Source organism: Ambystoma mexicanum, chromosome 5q (assembly GCF_040938575.1).
Source record: "Ambystoma mexicanum isolate Mex_15411 chromosome 5q, UKY_AmexF1_1, whole genome shotgun sequence".
NCBI lineage: Eukaryota > Metazoa > Chordata > Amphibia > Caudata > Ambystomatidae > Ambystoma > Ambystoma mexicanum.
The window spans coordinates 1,057,356,822-1,057,378,339 of record NC_090933.1 but is presented as its reverse complement, the minus strand read 5'-3'; the positions used below and the strand labels follow the sequence as shown (position 1 = coordinate 1,057,378,339).

At 48.2% G+C, this 21,518-nt stretch overlaps 1 protein-coding gene across 2 annotated transcripts in view; it reads right to left on the bottom strand.

The window, feature by feature from the left end:
• MTBP (MDM2 binding protein) overlaps positions 1–21,518 on the bottom strand; it is a 701,292-nt gene that overhangs the window by 180,481 nt on the left and 499,293 nt on the right. The window lies entirely within an intron of this gene.

Genomic DNA, 21,518 nt, shown 5'->3' with positions numbered 1-21,518 from the left:
ACACTGCGAACAAGCAGGCTAAAACCAAGATAACTTGTTATCTGTTGTGAATGACACTGTCAGGTAAGGTTCATGATATTTCCTTTATTAAGTAACATACGGAAGCCCTAAGCTCCAGGCTGCCCACCACTCTTCTCTCCTTCAACTCTGTTCTTCTCCCTCTGGAACACGCTTCCCCCTAAACATTCTAAATAACCATGAAGCAGGTACTGCAATATAATAACGTAAGAGATACAACACGTCTCTATTCCTTACAATAGACTACTCTATTGTGCTCTTATACTTTCTAAGCTCTAACTATGTACTGTGGTGTGTCGGAAGAAGGACACAGATTCACTGACGGCATGATACCAAGTGTTTTCATTAAATTTAAAAAAAAGAAATAAAAAAACGCCTGTCTTTCCCTACCACTATGGGTGTTCCCTACCGATAATATTAACTAAGTTGCTCGTCAATCAGTCATGAAATGTCCAAAAGTAATAAGTCCACTGTAGAAAATCTATTCTTACTGAGCCTACGACAATAAATAAAACGTACTCAAGTCAGGAGAATGCTCCCTTCTCCTTGGGGTATTTCTAATACCAGTCTTTAACACAGTCTTTCTTGACTTCTTGAACGAGAATTCTTCACTTCCTTGGTTGACTTACTGGGCTCTCTTTACATAATCCGCAAATAGTCTCTTGTGACATCTTGGATTAAGCTCTTTAGTTCCTTAATTGGTTTACTGGGTTTTCTCTCCTCTTTGGTGATCCTTCGAGGGGCTGGGGGTCTTATTAATTCTACTTTCTTGGTTGCAGCAATATGAGCTTTGCTGTACTTTACTTGCAGTGTGTTTCAATAGCTTACTTCATTAGGTTCTGTGCCATCTCTGATTTTTTTTCTTCGACACATTTATTTTGTATAATGTGCCAAATTACTTTTCACCTTTTCCCCAGGGTACGTTTATCTTGTTTTCTCTTCTCTCATTATTCACTTGTTCAACAGCTCTTTCTCTAGAATCATAATATTTGAATCTTCTTGGGTTCACATTTAACTGTGTTTCATATTTGCTACTGGGACGAGTTAACTTCAATATAATGATTTCCCTGAGTGCTCCCAGGTTTCCCGTTATCCCCATTACCATTGCTTTTAACAAAGAAAATCTTTGGGAGCCTTCTTCCGTGGAGGACCTTTTACTGTTCACTGCTCGCGAACACCATCTTCACCCTGGTATCTCTCTCGTACTTTCCTGTGTCTCCATCACAGTTTCCCTTCCCACTCTTGCATGACCAGACACTCCATAAGCTTCTCAGGTTCGTGGTATCGGCAAAGTTTCTTGGAACTTTGGTCCACCACACACTCCCTCTCGTGGTCTCACCACCACCTCTTATTGGACTCCTGCCCTTGTGCTTTCTCGGATTTCGGGTACACCACAACTCCAGCATACCCTTCTGTGTTCCTGGGTGAGTACGAATCTCGCAGGCTTCTTGATTTCCTTCTCCATCGGGACGAATGCAGCGTGGGGGCTCCCTGGCTTGTGTATCTGGTTCTCACTCTCTTTTGTCTCGTTCTCTCGTGTCTTCCAGAGTGTAGCTTAATCCACACACTCATCTCAGTGGATGGGACCTTCTGATTAAAAGATACAGGATTTGTCACAAATCCTTTGATACACATTTATATTCTTCACCCCAGACCTTTTAAAACCATGAAGGGCACCCCATGGGTTGGCCTTCTTTTCCCTCATTAACTAGAAAGGTATGACACCTGCCGTAGCATGTAGTGCATATCAGAACACTTTCACTCTTTCCCACATCTCCTCATGCCAACTCTTTGCACTTTCCGATACTCTTACTCCTTCCATGAGACATCTATTCAGCTCTTCCAACACACCATTCATTTGTGGATTATACAGGGTAGTTTGCTTGTACTTAATCCTGTGCTTCTCCAAGAATCTCTTCTCCAATGAATTGGAGCCTATTGTTAGTAAAAATACTACCTGGAATCCCCTCTCTAGCTAATATATTACTAAGAATCTTCTCCACGCTCACCGCTGTGGTCTCTTATCCCACTTTCACTTCCACCCACCTCAAAAACAGATCCACCAATTTCAACACATACTTTTCACTTTGGGACCCCTTTCCCATGGGACTTCTAATGTCTATTGCAAGTTCTTCCCACACCCACCTCAGCTGTTCCGGAATAACCAAAGGTTGCTCTCACACCTTCAATCTCTTCCCTGATTCGTTACAACTCCCACATGCCTGGAGTTAGTCCTCCACATACTTATTGAACCCAGGCCACCAGTAATCCGCCTTTAACACCTCTTTGGTTTTGGTTATTCCAATATGCCCCTCGTGGGCTATATGAAATCAGTCTATCCCTCAGCCCATTTGGTGCTACAACTCTTCCTGACAGATACTGTACAGTGTTCTCCTCACCAAGCTCTAACATTTTGTTCTGCGCTTCAGTCCACTTCCTTTTTACGTATTCCTTCACCTCTCTGCTGACATGCATCATTCTCACACTCCCCTGCCCACTTTCTCCTTCCTATAATCCCATTGCATGTGGCATAGATTAGTTCATTCCACCCCACTTCTTCACTCCCCCCTTCATCTTCCACACACCCTTAGCAAGTGATTAACAAATAATTTCATTGACCAGGTATTATATCTACCTTGAAATCATGACATTGCATGCACGTTACCCGAACCTGCAAATCTCCTAGATACATTTTGCGTCCCCTTGTATTCAAACACTGCTACGAGCGATTTATGATCCATTCTGAACATTAAATTTTGCCCCCATACAAAGCTTCAAAATCTCTATACTCCCCAGACACACCCCAAGGCTTTAGTCTTTGTCACAGAATACCTGCACTCAGCTCCCTTCAAAACTCTTACCGCATGTGCAATGAGAACAACTTCTCCATCTCTCCTTATTTGGGTTAGCACCTCCCCTAGATCGGTGTCACTTGCATCTGTACTGATAAATCTCTGCCCCAGTAGCTTCGTTAAATTGATCTCAGCTTTTATGGATTTAAACTCTTCCTCAAACTGGTCATCCCACTGAAATTCAGCTTCCCCCCTCAACAGTTCTCTCATCCCTTCCTCTTTCTTTTGAAAAATTCTTTATACATTTTTGATAGAATTCAAACAGGCTGAGAAAAGCTCACTTTTAGATGTAGGTACTTTCACTTCTCTTATAGTACTAACCAACTCTTCCATTGGCTTAACAACTCCTTTAGATAGAACACGCCCAAGATACTTCAACTCTCGCCTGAAAACACATTTTTCTTTCTTTACAGTGAGCCTGCTCTCCCTCAATATGCTTAGTACCTTTTCCAAAACTTCATCATGTTCTGATACATCTTTCGCGCAGACTAACATATTGCCCTGAATACCGAACACATTCTCAACATCTCTGAACAATTTGTAAATTACCTTTTGGAAGGCAGACACCACTGATACTAATCCGAATGGCATGCGCTGAAACTGAAACATTCCTTCGTGAGATATGAATGCTGCAAATTTCCTCAACTTGGGATGCAATTCAACCTGATACGCAGTTGCCAAATCTATTTTCATGAATACACTTCTATCTTCAATTAGACTCAGTAGCTCACACGTTTGGTAACAGATGTCGTGCCACCACTACACAGTTATTTAACTTGCTCAAATCTACACATAACCTCACATCACCATTTGCTTTTTTAGCCACAGCCAATGGAGACAGCAACTCCTGCACGTTCTATAATTCCATTATTGCATAATTTCTTCAGCTCCCACCCTACAACATCCATCAACACTAAAGGTATGGACTGTAGTTTCGCCACTACTGATATTGCTTTTTCCTTCAAAATAATCTTGTGCACTATTCCCTTCAATTTTTTGACATCATTACAGAACGCTTCAGGATATCTCAATCTCTCTGGCGTCACATGACAATTTTCCATAACCACCAACACTTGCTCACGCATGTTGGGATTTAACCGTATTTTAAGTTTATACTGCTCCTTCCAGCTTAACAGTGCAGCTCCCTTTCTCATAACATAAATCCTCCCCATCGCTTCTCTCCCTTGGAATCCTAACTTTGCAATGAAATGCCCACAAAGATTTAAATTGTATCCATATTGTACCCCCCTGACTAATGTCTGGAAGCCTCAGTTCTTCCCCTTTGACTCACAATACCTTATCCCATCATGTGTATATGTATCCCATTAAGCTGTACCTCTGCAATGGGGGCCTCATCGTCACAGTTCATAATAAGACTTTTGGGACATATCCGCTCCGGCAACACCATCATTGTCCTCTGAATCATCCACTGTTTGTACTACATCGTTTATTACATTAATGATTTCTTTACTCCCTTTGGAATATCTGCAATAATTTGCAAGTGTCCCCATCTGTTACACTTCTTGCACCTTACTTTTGTCCCGAGACAATTCGGTGACCAAGAAAGGTATACTTTGCCACATCTGTAACACATTTTTTCCGCTCCCTCCGATTAATCACCTTGTAATTTTCTTTCTTATCCTTTTTCTTTCATGTTTCTTTTTTGTGTGCTCATTTAGAATTTAATCTCCTCGTTCCAGCCTCCAGCTAGCAGGTCTTGCTTCCCTCATGTCACCACTGGCTCTGCGGCTGGACGTGGCTCTGCCCCTCAGTTACAAACAATGGGTGACACAGGATCTGGATATACTGATTGGGGCCGACACCTCCCTCAGACTTGGTTGAGACCTCTAAAACATATTGAGCCCCGACATACTCCAGAAAGCATACAGTGGTGCCACCAAAGACATTTTAGGGTTCTGCATGGTTGACATCAAATTTGATGGTAGATGGGTACATGGCAAACTGCATGTTACCATAAACGCCCACCTCCCCTCTTGAGCCGGATATAACATCAAAAAGAACTAACCTTAAGAACTTGTCCGAAATGCAAATGACATTGTTATGAAAGTAGCAAGTAATATAAGCAACTAATTTCCTGAAGTGTTAACTCTTACACTAGGATGCCGCAAAGGGTTTAAGCACAGGATAATTGTAAAGGAAGTAGCCACACCAGTCTCACACAGCGTTAGGGCTACTGCACTCATGCTGAAAGCGGAACTAGATACACAGTGTGTTAAGGGAGATTTCCTAAAGTTCACTTGAGAGAAGACTTCATAAAACTATCCCAATAGTATACAGGTCCTCAAATTGTAGTATCAGTCTGTACTACTCATGGAGCCTTGGTAGAAGGGCAGGGCAGTCAGGCTTATTATAAGAGGAAGATGTGAGCTGTAGTTAAGTACACTCAACAGAGGTAGTAAAAGCAGTTCAAAGAAACCCTTACACCAATACATATATATTCAAATGTATATTATATTTACACGAGGAATGTTTCAAAATGCTTAGATAATTAAACCAACATACGTAGAAATACTGTTAGATACTTTTCAAAGGACACTGCTTAATTTGTAGTTGCTCGCGGTTACAATTGTTACAGAGTTTGACAATGACGGACCTACCGTACCACACACTCGCGCAGAGTCAAAGATATACAGTAATTGTATTATGTTAGCAAAACCATATAACATAATGTCTCTGGGGAAGGAAGACAGTTGGTTAGTCAAAAGTAGCAGAGCTAAACATTCCAGAGAGGGTTTCAGAAAAGAAAAAAACACTTTTAAAGTCCAAATCCTAACTAGCAGCAAAGGTCACTTCAAAGAGTGCTTAAAGTCTTATGAAGCAGGGAAATGGCAAAAGTTCCATAGGATACTTCTAGTCTCTAGTCAAATGATGCTTGAAGAACAACAACGTTGGCGACCCTGTTAAAGGACTCGCAAATGGGACACAAACGCTAGTCCGAGGTAAAAGTGGAAACCCTGCATACCTCTACATGCACTCCAACGCGGTGGAGTGACTTCTTGGATCAAGTCAAGCAATACCTTTTTCTCCCCAATGTACTTCAAGTGAGAAGAAATGTTTGTGGCTGGATTCTCCTTGATGTAGCAGTGCTTGACCCGGACCTCTGGATTCCTTGGTCTGGTGACGAAAGGAAAGAATGGACGGGATCTCTTAGCAGCAGTCTCGAGGGGTAACCTCTGGCGCAGATTTCTTCAGCTTCTCCCATTAATCGTGGCACCCGTTACGAGGTCCTCTTGCCCCCTTATCCACTCCTCCAAAGCCATCATCAATGTCTATCCAAATGCTACTGTCATGTTCCAGGGATCTCAGCCCAATCTCCTTCTTGATAGACGTTTTATCAAGTTCCTCCCTTCACCTGCTACTCCTTTTACTTACTCCCTGGCTCTGCCATCCCCTTCCTCCTCCCCTACCTCCTCTCTGGCACCCTCTGCTTCCTCTCTGGCCCCTTCGCCACCACTGTCTACTGCCCCTCCTCTCTCTCTGGCCCCTATGCCACTTCCGCGGGGGGGGTACCTCACTCCCGTACTCCTCCCAGGAAGTATTTAAAATGTGGCAACCTGCTCCTCGTCGCTATGTTATGTTATCAAAACCTATAACGCGCACGGTCACCTAAGGGCATCATGGCGCGAGGAAAACACAATACGCTAATGAAAGGATGTTGCAGCCAGCCTAGAATACCCAGGTTTTCAGGAGACAGTCAAACTGAAAGTGATTCTCTATGCGCCTGAGGGCAATAGACAAGTAGTTCCACAGCTTAGCTGCAGCGACTGTGAAGGCACAGCCTCCATCCTAGCAAAGTGGAATTTAGGGATAACCACTAGGAATCTGAAGGTTTACACTTTGCCTGTAAATAGTCGGCTCCCTGACAGTAGAAGGCTCTAGGAACCAAGCATAGAGACTTAAAATGAATCCTCTTGGATGGTCAGTTTGACATACTGCACTCACCTGAGCCTTCATGGAAAGTGAGACAGAGAGATAGACTCCAAGGTTTTTACCCTTGTCACAGGAGCTGGAACATCGCCTAAAGCAGTGGGCCAAAAAGGAGAACATAGTGTAAAATCAGACAGGTACCCCACCACCAAGACCTCCATCTTGTCCCTGTTAAGTTTCAGCCAGTAGCTGCTCATCCAGCCCCTCAAGGCCGCTAGGCACTCACACAACCGTAAGGACACCACAGACTGGTCAAGATCAAACTGGACCAGGATCTGGCGTCATAGGCATAGGAGAAGCACCGGAAGCCGTGTGAGCCGCTACTCTCAACTCTCGCTCTGCTGCAAACACTCCTCTGACATCTGGCTCTCACCGAGACATGGTTCATAGCCAGCTCTGTCACATGTTTTGACACTCTCCTCCCTGAGGGCTACAAGATCCTCGCTGAGCCCAAAACCAACCGGCACGAAGGTGGAGTGGCCCTGATCTTTCCTGAATAGGTCCCTGCTTCTGTCATTCATACGCAGGCCTATTTCTCCTTTGAATGCATGGTCTGCAGGCTGTCTCTCCTGGCCACTCTCCGACAGTGGCTACCATCTACTGGCCACTTGTCCAGGTCACCCTCTTCCTCTCTGAATGGGCTGGCCTCTCCTCCCGTCTCCTGGTCTTGACCTCTCAACTTCTCCTCAGAGACCTCAACATCCAGCTGGTGTAACGCTCACCTGGCTCCCACGGAGGCGCGGGCGTGGCTGGGACTGCTGTGACCTCTTCTGCAGAGATGCGTAAGACCCGGAAGATGGACTGGACTGGATTCCCCAACCTGGCTTTTATGGCTCGGGGGAATATCCCACTGTGTGTGAAAAGGAAGGGTTAATAGTCTGAGGGTGATGTTCCGACCTCCCACTTCCCTTCTCTCCCTCCGTGAAACCCTTTTGGGATTCCCTGCGAAGACTCCCCTTAGGGACCAAAATGACGAGCTCTCCATCCTGCTTCTGATGCAGGGGCGCGTTGTGATTCCAGTTACTTCACTGGATTGATGAGTTTAAACTAGTTTGTCCATTCCCGTCGTACCGCAAATGTTTATGGCAAGTTTGGGTTTATATTCACTCATCTGTTATTTTCTTTTGCAGGTGCTGGGGAAGATTCCGGGCTGCAGGCAATTTGGATGAAGCCAAATTCTGGTAAGAATTCCGATGAGATTCCTTTGCAGTTTTAAGTATCTCCTTTAATGTCCAATGTTTTTTCCCCGTAGGGGCCGGGGTACGGCAATGCCGGAGGTAAGGCGCCGACCCGAAAAGAGCTGCTGTGTCTCTCTTGCAAATGGGTAAGTCTTGAGTGAGCGTATTGCTAATGTTCTCACATGCTCTCACTAATACAATGTCTGTTTCTTTTCCCCTTAGGGGCCGGGGTGCTGAGATGCCGAAGGTATGGCACAAACCTGAAGGCGGAGAGGGAATTAATCCACAGGTAAGTTCTACTTAGATTCGTGTTTCCCTTCTCACCTCTCTTTCTCCTTCCTTCCAATAGGTGCTGGATGGCGGTGGAAGCTCCGGATGGACGTCGCAGGACTCGAAAATGCCACATGCAGGTGAGTGAAATGCAGCGTGCGGCGCGCGACGCGATGCGCGTTTAAAATGTTTGCCTTCTTTGCAGGATCGTCGGCGTGCAGAATCCGGAGTGCAGATGTATCAGGTAAGGTTCTTGTTTTCATCTGTTCTCCTCCCTTTTCTTCTTTAGGTGTTTCCAGGATGCTGGCAGGCGTGATGGAGGACCAAGTCAGGAGCAGGCACGGTGAGCGTCCAGCTGCTAAGTGCAGAACAACGCGAAGCGTGGTCTGCTGCTTGGGTGTGGCTTAAATAGCCTTTCAAGTAGATCCAGGTATGTATTCTTCCCCCAGAAATATGTATTCCTCCACCGGTCACACCCTAGAGATCAAGTAGTCCCTAGAAAAATAGTTCCTTCCAGTCTTGGAAGTTGCAGCATGGTCTGCACAGGTAAGTTTACACCAAGCACTACTCCCAACCTACTTCTGTATGAGCCTGGCGCCGGTGGCGCCAGGACTGATGTCCCCTATGAGCCTGACGCCAACGGCGCCAGGACTGAGTCCAAAGGGCCCCCATCTGGGGCTGCTGGGACTTCCCTTGAATGCATGGTGTCTGTCTCTGAGGGTGCCGGGCCTGGTTTGGCTCCTTGGAGGCAAGCATCATGACAGTACCTCACCCCAAGGCCCCTCCCAAGGGTGTCCAACCTGCAGGCCTCGGTTTATTTGGGAACTTCCAGTGAAAATTCCGTATTAGTCGAGGTGCATGTACATTCTCACTTGGTTCCCAAGATCTTTCCTGAGGTCCATATCCTTTCCAATCAATCAGATAAAAGAGTTTTGACTTGGACATCTTAGAATCCAATATGTCTTTAACGTCCAATTCCCCATCTATTGGAATTGGTTCTGGTGGTTTGCATAACCTGGTTCCGGGTGGTACTGGTTTCAACAGTGATACGTGAAAAACGGGATGGATTCGCATATTAGGTGGCAGATCGAGTTTGAAGGCTACCGGGTTAATGATAGCTTTGATTTGATAAGACCCTATTTATCTTGGGTTAAAAGTTTGTGGACCTTTAAGCGGTAAATGTCTAGTTGCAAGCCACACTTGGTCTCCTACTTTGTAAGGAGGTACTTTACTTCGATGAAAATCAGCATTTTCCTTGTACCTTTCTTTGGCTTGTTGTAAATGAGTCTTTGCTTCCTTGAAGGCTTGGGTTATTGTGGCATGTAAATGATCCACGGCGGGCATTTCAAGGCTTTGAGGGGATTCAAGGTCCGAAGTCCTGGGATGATGGCCGAATAGGGTATAGAAAGGAGTCTGACCCGTTCCAGAATGCACAGAATTGTTGTACGCATACTCGGCAATCCATAGAATGTCCTTCCAATTACCCTCAGATTGAGGTAACATACACCGCAGGTACTGTTCCAGGGTCTGGTTTGTTCTTTCGGTTTGACCATCGGTTTGAGGATGGTGGCTGGTGGATAATCGCACATCAACTTGGGCCATTTGGCAACACCTTTTCCAGAAATGAGAAATAAATTGACTTCCCCGATCAGAAACCAATATGGATGGGAAGCCATGTAAACGAACTACATTTTCAAGAAATTCCTTTGCTAAGGTGGGGGCTGAAGGCAACCCCTTCAATGGGATAAAATGAGCCATCTTGGAGAAGAGGTCTACAATCACCAGGATAGCATTATACCCATGACTAGGAGGCAGGTCAGTTATAAAGTCCATCGATAAGGTGTGCCACGGTGCCGGAGGGATGTCCAGGGGCCGTAAAGGACCGGCTGGTTTTTGCTTCTGACTTTTATTTTGGGCGCACACTCCGCAGGTCATCACAAATGATTTAATATCCTTTCGCCAGGATGGCCACCAGAAATGCCGTTTGATCTTTTCCTCTGTTTTAGCGATGCCCGGGTGTCCTTACATTAGTGTATCATGATAATGTGCTATAACGAGTTCTTGCAATTCCTTGGGAGGCAGAAATAACCGCCCTTGGAAATAGGGTAAATCATTATTAATGGAATAGTTTGAGCCTTTCTGGCTCCATTCTTGTAAAGCTGTAGCGTCGAAAAGCAATTTAACTCTACCTTGAACATCCTCAATAGTTTGAGAAGAGATTACACCCAAAATCCTCTGTTCGGGAATAATCGGAACTGGCTCTAGACTTGAGGCAATGTCACCCATTCCAATTCGAGATAGAGCGTCTGCCTTGCCATTCTTGCAACCCGGGTGATATGTGATTATAAAGTCAAATTCTGAAAAGAACAGAGCCCAACGGAGTTGACGAGAAGATTGAGCTTTGGCCGTTTTCAAGTATTGCAAGTTCCTGTGATCTGTAATCACTGTAACGGTGTGTCTTGCCCCGAGCAGGTAGTGACGCCAAGCTTTGAAAGCTGACTTAATAGCCAACAGTTCCTTGTCTGTGATTCCGTAGTTCACTTCAGGAGCCGAGAATTTCCTGGACCAAAAGGCTACGGGATGTAGTTGATTTGAAACTGGATCCCTTTGAGAAAGGACAGCCCCCATGGCTAAACTAGAAGCGTCGGTTTCCACAACGTAAGGGAGGTCCGGACGAGGATGTTTTAACACAGGTGCGGAGGTGAATTTGGTTTTTAGTTCCTGAAAGGCTTGTTCTGCCTCCTTAGACCACTCGAAGCGTCTGTTTTTTCGTAGGAGCGCCGTGATGGGTTGAACCACTCGAGAAAATTCCGGGATAAACCTTCTGTAAAAATTGGCAAAACCTAGCATACTTTGAACTCCTTTCACAGAATTAGGAGACAGCCATTTGAGGATCGCATCCACTTTCCGTGAGTCCATGCGGACTCCTTTAGGTGTTAGGACGAATCCGAGAAACTCAACTTCCTTAACATGAAAAAGGCATTTTTCAAGTTTTGCAAACAGTTTGTGCTGGCGCAGTTTCTCCAAGACAGTTCTAACATGTTTTCGGTGATCGGATTCCGAGGAGGAGTACACCAGGATGTCGTCAATATATACAATGACACAAACATCGATGAGTTCTCGAAAAACATCATTCATAAAATATTGAAAGGCAGCAGGTGCGTTGCACAACCCGAAAGGCATTACCTGGTACTCAAAGAGTCCATATTTGGTGCGGAAGGCAGTTTTCCATTCGTCGCCTTCTCTGACGCGCACCAGGTGGTAAGCTCCCCTTAAATCTAACTTAGTATAGATACAAGCATCTTTTACCTGGTCAAGGAGCTCAGGGATCAAGGGCAGAGGATAATGATTCTTGACCGTTATCTGATTTAAGGCGCGGTAGTCAATACAAGTTCTAAGGTCGCCTTCTTTTTTCGGTACGAAGAATAGAGCTGAGGAAGCAGGTGACTTTGACGGGCGAATAAAACTATTGGCAAGGTACTGATCCAAATACTGTCGCAAATGAAGGTTCTCCGGTTCAGTAAGGGCATAGATTCTACTACAAGGCAGTTGAGCATTGGGTACCAGGTCGATCTGACAATCATATGGCCGGTGAGGAGGTAAGGTGTTGGCCTGTTCCTTTTGGAAGACGTCTTGAAAGTCTTGATACTCAAAAGGTAATGGTACTGTTGTGGAGGTTACTGAGGCTAGACCCATCTGTGGATTTCCTGGATAACACTTTTGTGCACAATCAGGGAAGGTTATGCTCTTTGCTCGCCAGTCAATTCGAGGATTATGTGTTTCTAACCAAGGGATCCCTAAGATTACCTGAAATTGTGGAGCCTTGATTACGTCAAACACTATGGTTTCCCGATGGCCATCTTGGCCAACCAGTGTCATTTCCGTGGTAGAGTGGGTTACCGGCCCCGAGGCAATTTCGGTTCCATCAACCGTGGTAATGACATCCTCGGTGGTTTTTGGACGGAGAGGGAGACCAATTCTGGAAGCCAATTCAAGGTCAACATAATTTCCAATAGCCCCACTGTCGAGGTAGGCTTTTATTCCGTGCAACCGTTGAGGCTGTTTTGGATCTATGAGGACCATAGGCATGATGAAATGCGAGGTCAAAGAGTCTGTCTTCACGCTCGGCAAGTGGACCTCTACGCTTGTCGGGCTTGGTCGTTTCCCGAATCAGGTTCTGGAAGATTACTGTCTGTGGCTCCAACCACCTTCTTAGGTGGTTTTACCGGGCAATCCCGCAGGAAGTGTCCAGAAGCTCCACAGTAAAGACATAATTGTTTTTGTCTTCTTCTTTCTCGTTCTTTCTGAGTTAGTGGTCCTTTAACTCCCCCAATTTGCATTGGCTCTGAAGCGTCGGTACCCTTGGGGCTTGTGTGGGTTTTGATCAGAACTCTGGTTTCAAATCTGGACCGATCCGCTTTTCTATTCTGGAGTCTATGATCAAGTTGGACCACTAAGTCAATGTATTCTGCGCAGAGTTGAGGCGGGTTCACTATTTGAGCAAGAACGTCTTAGTTCTCCACGCAGACCTCTGTGGAATAATGTAATTCTTTCATTCTCAGGCCACCCAGTCTCTACGACCAATCTGTTAAGTGTGGCTATATAAGATAGGAGATCTTGGTTTCTTTGCCGCAAGGACAGAAGTTCGTTATCCAAGGCCTCACCCTGAGCGTGTAGAGCGAATAATCTTTCCATGCTTGCCTGGAAGCCTTGAAAGTCCTGAAGGATTGGGTCGCCTTGATTTACCAACGGAATCGACCAATCGGCAGCACTGCCGCTGAGATAAGATAGAACAAAAGCCACCCTGGTTTGGTCATTAGGGAAGGCCCCAGGATCTGCATATGAAATGTAAACGACATTGATTCATGAAAACAGCGTATTTCTTGGGATCCCCGCTAAGGGCGTTAGTTTCCTGGCGGGCGGCATGCACTTCTGCCCGTAATTCCCCCAATAATTGGGCCAGTTGGTCTGTCTCGGAAGTCTCCATGGCGCCTGGGTGGGAAATTATGGGTAGGCTTCGCGTTCTGTAACGCTCACCTGGCTCCCACGGAGGCGCGGGCGTGGCTGGGACTGCTGTGACCTCTTCTGCAGAGATGCGTAAGACCCGGAAGATGGACTGGACTGGATTCCCCAACCTGGCTTTTCTGGCTCGGGGGAATATCCCACTGTGTGTGAAAAGGAAGGGTTAATAGTCTGCGGGTGATGTTCCGACCTCCCACTTCCCTTCTCTCCCTCCGTGAAACCCTTTTGGGATTCCCTGCGAAGACTCACCTTAGGGACCAAAATGACGAGCTCTCCATCCTGCTTCTGATGCAGGGGCGCATTGTGATTCCAGTTACTTCACTGGATTGATGAGTTTAAACTAGTTTGTCCATTCCCGTCGTACCGCAAATGTTTATGGCAAGTTTGGGTTTATATTCACTCATCTGTTCTTTTCTTTCACAGGTGCTGGGGAAGATCCCGGGCTGCAGGCAATTTGGATGAAGCCAAATTCTGGTAAGAATTCCGATCAGATTCCTTTGCAGTTTTAAGTATCTCCTTTAATGTCCAATGTCTTTTTCCCCATAGGGGCCGGGGTACGGCAATGCCGGAGGTAAGGCGCCGATCCGAAAAGAGCTGCTGTGTCTCTCTTGCAAATGGGTAAGTCTTGAGTGAGCATATTGCTAATGTTCTCACATGCTCTTACTAATACAATGTCTGTTTCTTTTCCCCTTAGGGGCCGGGGTGCTGAGATGCCGAAGGTATGGCACAAACCTGAAGGCGGTGAGGGAATTAATCCACAGGTAAGTTCTACTTAGATTCGTGTTTCCCTTCTCACCTCTCTTTCTCCTTCCTTCCAATAGGTGCTGGATGGCGGTGGAAGCTCCGGATGGACGTCGCAGGACTCGAAAACGCCACATGCAGGCGAGTGAAATGCAGCGTGCTGCGTGCGACGCGCGTTTAAAATGTTTGCCTCCTTTGCAGGATCGTCGGCGTGCAGAATCCGGAGTGCAGATGTATCAGGTAAGGTTCTTGTTTTCACCTGTTCTCTTCCCTTTTCTTCTTTAGGTGTTTCCAGGATGCTGGCAGGCGTGATGGAGGACCAAGGCAGGAGCAGGCACGGTGAGCGTCCAGCTGCTAAGTGCAGAACAACACGAAGTGTGGTCTGCTGCTTGGGTGTGGCTTAAATAGCCTTTCAAGTAGTTCCAGGTATGTATTCTTCCCCCAGAAATATGTATTCCTCCACCGGTCACACCCTAGAGATCAAGTAGTCCCTAGAAAAATAGTTCCTTCCAGAAGTTGCAGCATGGTCTGCACAGGTAAGTTTACACCAAGCACTACTCCCAACCTACTTCTGTATGAGCCTGGCGCCGATGGCGCCAGGACTGATGTCCCCTATGAGCCTGACGCCAACGGCGCCAGGACGGAGTCCAAAGGGCCCCCATCTGGGGCTGCTGGGACTTCCCTTGAATGCATGGTGTCTGTCTCTGAGGGTGCCGGGCCTGGTTTGGCTCCTTGGAGGCAGGCATCATGACAGCTGGATGCTGCTAATCCCTCCTCTGGGCTCTTCCACAACCTCTGGGACACTCTCTCCCTTTCCATTCTACCCTTTGGACTGACACTCTGCCGGACACAGCTTGGATGTCCTCCGACATCTCCCCTCTGACCACTCCTCTCTCTTGAACTTCCCAATTTCTGCTCTCATCTGAAACTTCTTGTCCCCAGCAAAGCCCTCCCCAGCACTGCCACCCTCCTTCTCAGTCATTCGGTCTATGAAGCGAGTGTCAGTGGCCGGCCTTGCCTCAACTTTCTCTGCTCCTCCTACTCCTGCAGCCGAATTCCACTCTTACACAGCCCTCTCTAACCTGCATTTTTCCATCTCCAACACCTTGGACATCCTTGCCCCGGTCATGAGAATCTCTCAGAAGCCTACCTCCAAGTGCAACTGTTGGTATGACTCTGCCCTTGCCGCTCTGAAACAAAAAGTTCAGGGTGGCTGATAGAAAGTGGAGGGCTTCGGGTGCATCCTCTGACAAACTGGCCTTCCGCCTGCTCCAAAGACAATACAGACTCTGTTTTCTTCAAGAAGAGGGTCAACATTCAACCCAGCGTCTCTGCGGCCTCTAACACGGCCAAACTCTTTACAATCTGCAAGGAGCTCGCCAATCCTACTGCAGTCTCCACCTCTCCTGTTCATTCCCATGCCCTCTGTATGGTCTTGGCTAATTACTTCACCACAACCTCAGGACATCCCACCCTCGCTTTCCTCCTCCTCACTCTATACTTCTACCAGGCACCCTTTGGCCTCCTCTCCCACTCCTCCTCCTCCTTTCTCCTTGCTTTTCACCTACAACACCTGGCAAGGTTTCTAGACATGTCCCATCTATGAAGGTTTTGTCCAAACAGGTCCTCCCCTTGCTCTTCCAGAACTAAGGACCACATTTCCAGCATCGCTCCAGCCTTGGCGATTTCTGTAATCATTCTGTCAACGCTGGTTTTTTTCCATTCCCTCCACAAGCACCCCCTCCTAAAAAAGCCTTCTGCCGATTCCACCTGTCTGGCAAACTATGGCCCGATTTCTATCACTCCTTTCTTGGGCAAACTCCTGGAAGAGCTGGCCCTCACCCAGCTTACTCTCCATACTAAATCTGCTGGTTTTCTCCAGGACCATCAGTCTGGCTTTAGAGAAGCAAGAGGCATGGAAGGTGCAAGTTACTTACCTGTAACTATTGTCCTCCAGCATGGGTCTGGCATGGATTCACATGCTCAAGAATATTCCCCAATGTCAGGCTGGGAATCCTCCGTAAAAAAAAAAAAGTTTCACTTTCACTTTAAAAAACAATTTCTTCTCTAAACCAATCAATCACTGTCCTCTGGGTCATACTGCCCCCATTCAATGATGGTCCTCTCCCTCAGCCCCACATCTAGCAGCCATCTTCAGATTTGGTAAGCACATAAAGTGGCACTACAGAGCCGCAGAGGGGTTGGAGGGAGGGGTTGCATGTGAATCCATGCCAGACCCATGCTGGAGAACAATAGTTACAGGTAAGTAACTTGTTCTTTCTCCAGCATGGGGTCTGGCATGCTCATGAATAAGGAATACAGAGCAGTACAACATTACACAATCACAGGTGGTGTCAAGGCTCAACAGAAGCAATTTACACACACCTCACCTTAAGAAAACAGGTAGTGTAGTACTGCCTGGCCGACTCTGGACTGCTCCCTGGAATCCCTGCCGACGCAGTAGAACTTTGTGAAGGTATGCGTGGACTTCCACGTTGCAGCCCTGCAGATGTTGTCATGATGCCTACCCCCGGAGCACCAGGCCAGGCCCAGCACCCCCGGGAGCAGGCATCATGCCCCCGGGTAAAAGCCCAGCAGCCCCTTATAGGGGCTCTTTGGACTCTGTCCTGGCGCCGTTGGCGCCAGGCTCATGTTGGACATCAGTCCTGGCGCCATAGGCGCCAGGCTCATAAAGGAAGGTGTTTTGTGCACTTACCTGATGCAGACCATGCTGCAAGATTCAGGCCTCCCTGAGACCGGAAAGGGACTATTTTTTCATTGGGACTATTTTGCCACTCGGGCGTGGCCAGGGAAGGATACTTACCTGGAACTACTTTGGGGGCGATTTAAGCCACGCCCAGACAGTAGCTCACGCTTCGCGTTGTTCTGCATCCAAGCAGCTGAACGCTCACCGTGGAGGCTCCTGCATCTGGTCTTCAGCCACATCCGCCTCGATCCTGGAACACCTGTAAGGAAAGAAGAGAAAGGTGAAAACCAAGAATTTTATCAAACTTCTTACCTGCATCCGGAACCTTCACACCAGCGTTCCTGAGAAAAGACTCATTTAAAAGCACAGCGTTGCTCGCTGCAGCGCCGCGCTTCACTCACCTGTCCTCGGGAGTTCTTCTGGCTCCACCGCGACTGTCTGCACCGGTCGCCACATCTCTGCGCCTAGGGGAGAGAAGAAGAGACAAAAGGTGAGCAGAAGGAACATATGAGGAAAGCCTAATTTTCCGCCATAACACTTGCCGGTCTTCTGTTGGTGGACCATTCCTCATTTCGGGTCGGCGCCGCTTCGTTGGCAGGTCCGCACCCCGGCCCCTATGGGGAAAGGACAAAAGACATTACTGGAGGAATATAAAGACATTAAGAGGGATCGCCCCCATCGCTAACTCACCTGAGTTTACAATCGGCAATTCAATCCCTCAACACATCGCCTTCATTCTGCAACTGAAATAAAGGACAGATCACAGGTTAGGAAGGCAACAGAAAAGGAGGCTCTACACTTGAACTTTTGTAATCTTCATACTTACGGCGTTCCGCTCGGAAATGTCAAGTGGATTTTGCCAGCGCCATTCTGAAAACCAGTGAAGTAACTGGACAAACACGCGCCCCTGCACCAGAAGCAGGATGGAGAGTTCATCCTTTCAAACCATAAGGTGAGCTTCAACCGGGGATTTCGGAGGAAGTTAGAAAAGAGCGAAGGGGGTAAGGGGGAGCAAGCACACTATTCTGCAGACTGTTAATCCCCTTTCTCATCTGCAGAAGGATATTCCTACGGGTCAGACAAGCAAGATTTGAGGGTCCTGTTTAGTCGGTGTTCCAAGTTCTGCGCATCACGCTCGAAGAGGCCACAGCAACCCAGACTAGACCAGCGCCTCCGTGGGAGTCAGGTGAGCGTTACAGATGTTGAGCAGGGGCACACCAGAAAGGAACGCCGTTGTCGCAGCGATTGCTCTGGTGGAGTGGGTTCTCGGATGGCCAGGCAGAGGCCGGTTTACCAGCCGATGAGTGCAAACTACAGGCACGAGCAACATCCAGTGAATGTAAGGACCTCTCCACCGGTGACTAAGAGTGCAGGAAGACAACACCAAACGCTCGTTGAGGTGGAATTCAGATGGAACCTTACGCATGAAAGTGGGGTAAGTACGCAGTACCACCCTTGATTCATGGAAAGTCAGATAAGGCTGCTTGAAGGATAGGGCGTGGATCTCACCCACACGTCTGGCTGAGGTGATGGCCACAAGAAATGTAGTCTTCCACAAGAGAAACTTGAGTGGGGCTTGATGCATAGGTTCAAATGGCGCCCCCATGAGTCTCGTCAGGACCACGTTGAGTTCCCAAGCAAGGGCAGCCACTTTTACCGGAGGGAAAGATCGAAAAAGCCCCGTGAGAAACTCCTTTACGAGTCTGTGGTACAACAGCGACAATCTTCCTGGGGATCTGGTGTAGTGTGAGGTGGCCGCTAAGTGTACCTTGATGGATGGGTGAGCCAGCCCAGCTTTTGCCAAGGAAAGCAAGTATGGAAGCATCTGTAGAGCCGTGACCTTCAGATGGGTAATCTTCTGCAACCGGCACCACGTAGCAAAATGCTTCCACTTATGGCTGTAGCACTTAAGAGTGAACAACGCCCTGGCTTTGGCAAGGACCTCCCTGCAGTCCGCTGACAGTTCATAACCTCCAAACTCTAAGGCTGCAGGAGCCATGCCTACAGGTTCAGAGATCCTGGGTTGTGATGAATTATTGCGCCTCCCTCCCTGGTGAGCAGATCCGGAAGTACCGGCAACTTGACTGGAGGTGACACTGACAAGCTGAGCAGGTCCAGATACCAAATCTGCCTCGTCCATCATCTTGTACACACATTGGGTGTGTTGATCACACGTAGCCAGAGAGGGAACGGGGGGAGAGAGGGAGCGTACGGAAACAGACCTTCCCATGAACGTGTCCCCCATGCTCCTCGGTTGGCAGAATCTGCTGGCAAACTTCTGGCATTTTGAATTTACCGCCATGGCAAAAAGATCGTTTGGACGACTGCCCCATTTGACTAACAGATGGTCCACCTGATCCTGATGAAGTTCCCACTCATGGCAGGAGCGCAGAGATTGTGTTCTTGACGCCTGCCAGGTGGAACAGGACGAGGAACAACCCCTTTCCGATGGCCCAATGCCACAAGTCCTGAGCTTTCTTGGAGAGCAATGGTCAACAAGTGTCCCCTTGCTTCCTGATGTAGAACATGGTGGTGGTGTTGTTCGTGAAGATCCTCATCACCTTGCCTCCAAGAGACGGTAGGAAAGACTTGAGGGCCCAAAACACTGCCTGTAACTCCAGGATGTTGATGTGCAGGTCCTTCTCCACCGGAAGCCACAGACCTCTGGCGTGTTGACGTCCGGTGTGAGCTCCCCAACCTTCCAGAGAGGTGACTGTCTCCTGGTATGGCAGGGTTTGAAATCACGTCCCCTGGGCGATGTGGGAGCGTACCCCCACCACTCTATCGCCCACCAGTATTCCTCTTTGATGGGGATCTTGTCTGCAAAATTCCCCAGACTCCCGTCTCCAACGTGCTTCCTGCAGGGGTCGCATCTGTAACCTGCAGAGACAGACGAGGTAGATGCAGGACATCATGCCCAGCAAAGACTTGATGGCCCGAACCGTGGGCGTCTTTGCCGACGACAGCCACTGTACCTTCACTTGAATAGCCGTTAGCCTCTCTTCCGATAGGGATGCCAGACAAACCATTGTTTTCTGTCTGGCGCCAAGAAATAGCACGTTCTGCGATGGCATTAAGCAGGATTTTGGATACTTCCTGGAGAACCTCAGCTCAGTCAGTAGCTGAACGGTCTCCTTCGTGTGTTCGCCTGCCGGTTCTCTGGAGCGGGCTCGTATCAGCCAATCGTCCAGGTGCCGGTATAAGTGCACACCCTGAAGATGCAGGTGGGCCACCACCGGGGCCAGGCATTTTGCATACACCCTTGGGGCCGACTTTAAGCCGAAAGGTAGGGCCTTGAACTGGTAGTATTGGACCTGTACCACGAACCGTAGGAACTTACGATGTTGCCTGTGGATGGAGACATGAAGTATGCATCCTCTAGATCCAACAACATCAAGAAATCCCCTTATCCAGTTGGCCAAGCACGTGTTGCAATGTGACCCTCATGATTTTTTGGGGTTTCAAGTACTTGTTTAGATGGCGCAGGTCCAGGATAGGTCTCTGCCCCCCCGCCCCCTCCGTCTTCTTTCTTAACAGAAATATCTGGAAAAGACGCTGGCGCCCCGGAGACATTGGGGAACGAGCTCCATCGCCCCTTTCTGTAACATGGCTTGCACTTCTTCCATGAGCTGAGGGATGTGCTGCTCCTGACAGGGAACCGGCGGAATATGAGGGCACCTGCGTTGCAACTCCAAGGTGTGTCCCTGGGCGAGAGCATCCAGCGCCCATCTGTCAGTGGTGATCTTCCATTTGCTGCCAAACCACGAAGGTGCACGAGTGGGGGCCCAACGTCTTGGCCGGTTCAGGCTTGCTCGGGTGACGGCGACGCCAGCTTCTGCTACCGTTGGCCTGGGAACAACCCCTGTAGGCTTCCTGCATGGAGGATCGGGGAGGTTGCCTGTTTTATATGGAGTATCCCATGGATGATCTGCTCGATTTTCCACTGGAGGAGCAAAAAGATGACCAGCGATGCTGCTGCAGATTGCCAATGGAACGTGCTGTCTGCGTGTCTGTCTTTATGGCTCGAAGGGATTCGTCGATTGCCCTTCACAAACAGATTCTCGCCACAAAACAGCATGTCCAGCACCTTCGCATGAAAGTCATGGCAGAAGTTTGTGGCCTTCAACCATCCCTGCCGACGAAGGCAAATTCGGTTTCCCATCTGGCATAAGCACGTGTCAGTGATGTCCACTGCCCCCTTAATGGCATGGTCCGACGCCACCTCCACTTCCTGAAAGATTGCGAGAGCCTTGGTTTTCTAGTCATCGGGGAGGAATTCCAGGATAGGGACCAAAGCTCCCAGTCGTATCGGAACAAGGTAGCCAGAGCATTAGCCGCCCTGATGGTGGATGCCGCCGTGTAGATGAGTCTCTTTCCTATTGCGTACATCTTCTTCCCCTCGTCGTTCGGAGGGGGACCTGATGTGGAAGCCAGGTTGGCCGAACGTTTCCTTGCGGTGGTCGACACTACCGAGGCTGGCGACGGTTGGGACCTGAAGCACTTGGGTGTGGAGTACGGCACCCTGTATTTCTTCTCCAACCTCTGTCGTTTGGTTGGAGCGGCGCATGGGTTCTTCATGAGGGCTAGGCCTTCCTCCCAAATGTCGCCCAAAAAAGGGTACTGCTATGATAGTCTTCCTCATCTGCCGGTATTAAGTCCTCATCTTCGTTGGTTTCCGTGGCCGTCACTTTACCAGTGTCCGTGTGTGTATCCGGGTCCGCTGGTGGAGTTGGGTCCCTATGTGGAGGATGGTGATGCAGTGGCGTCGGATGAAGCTTCCTC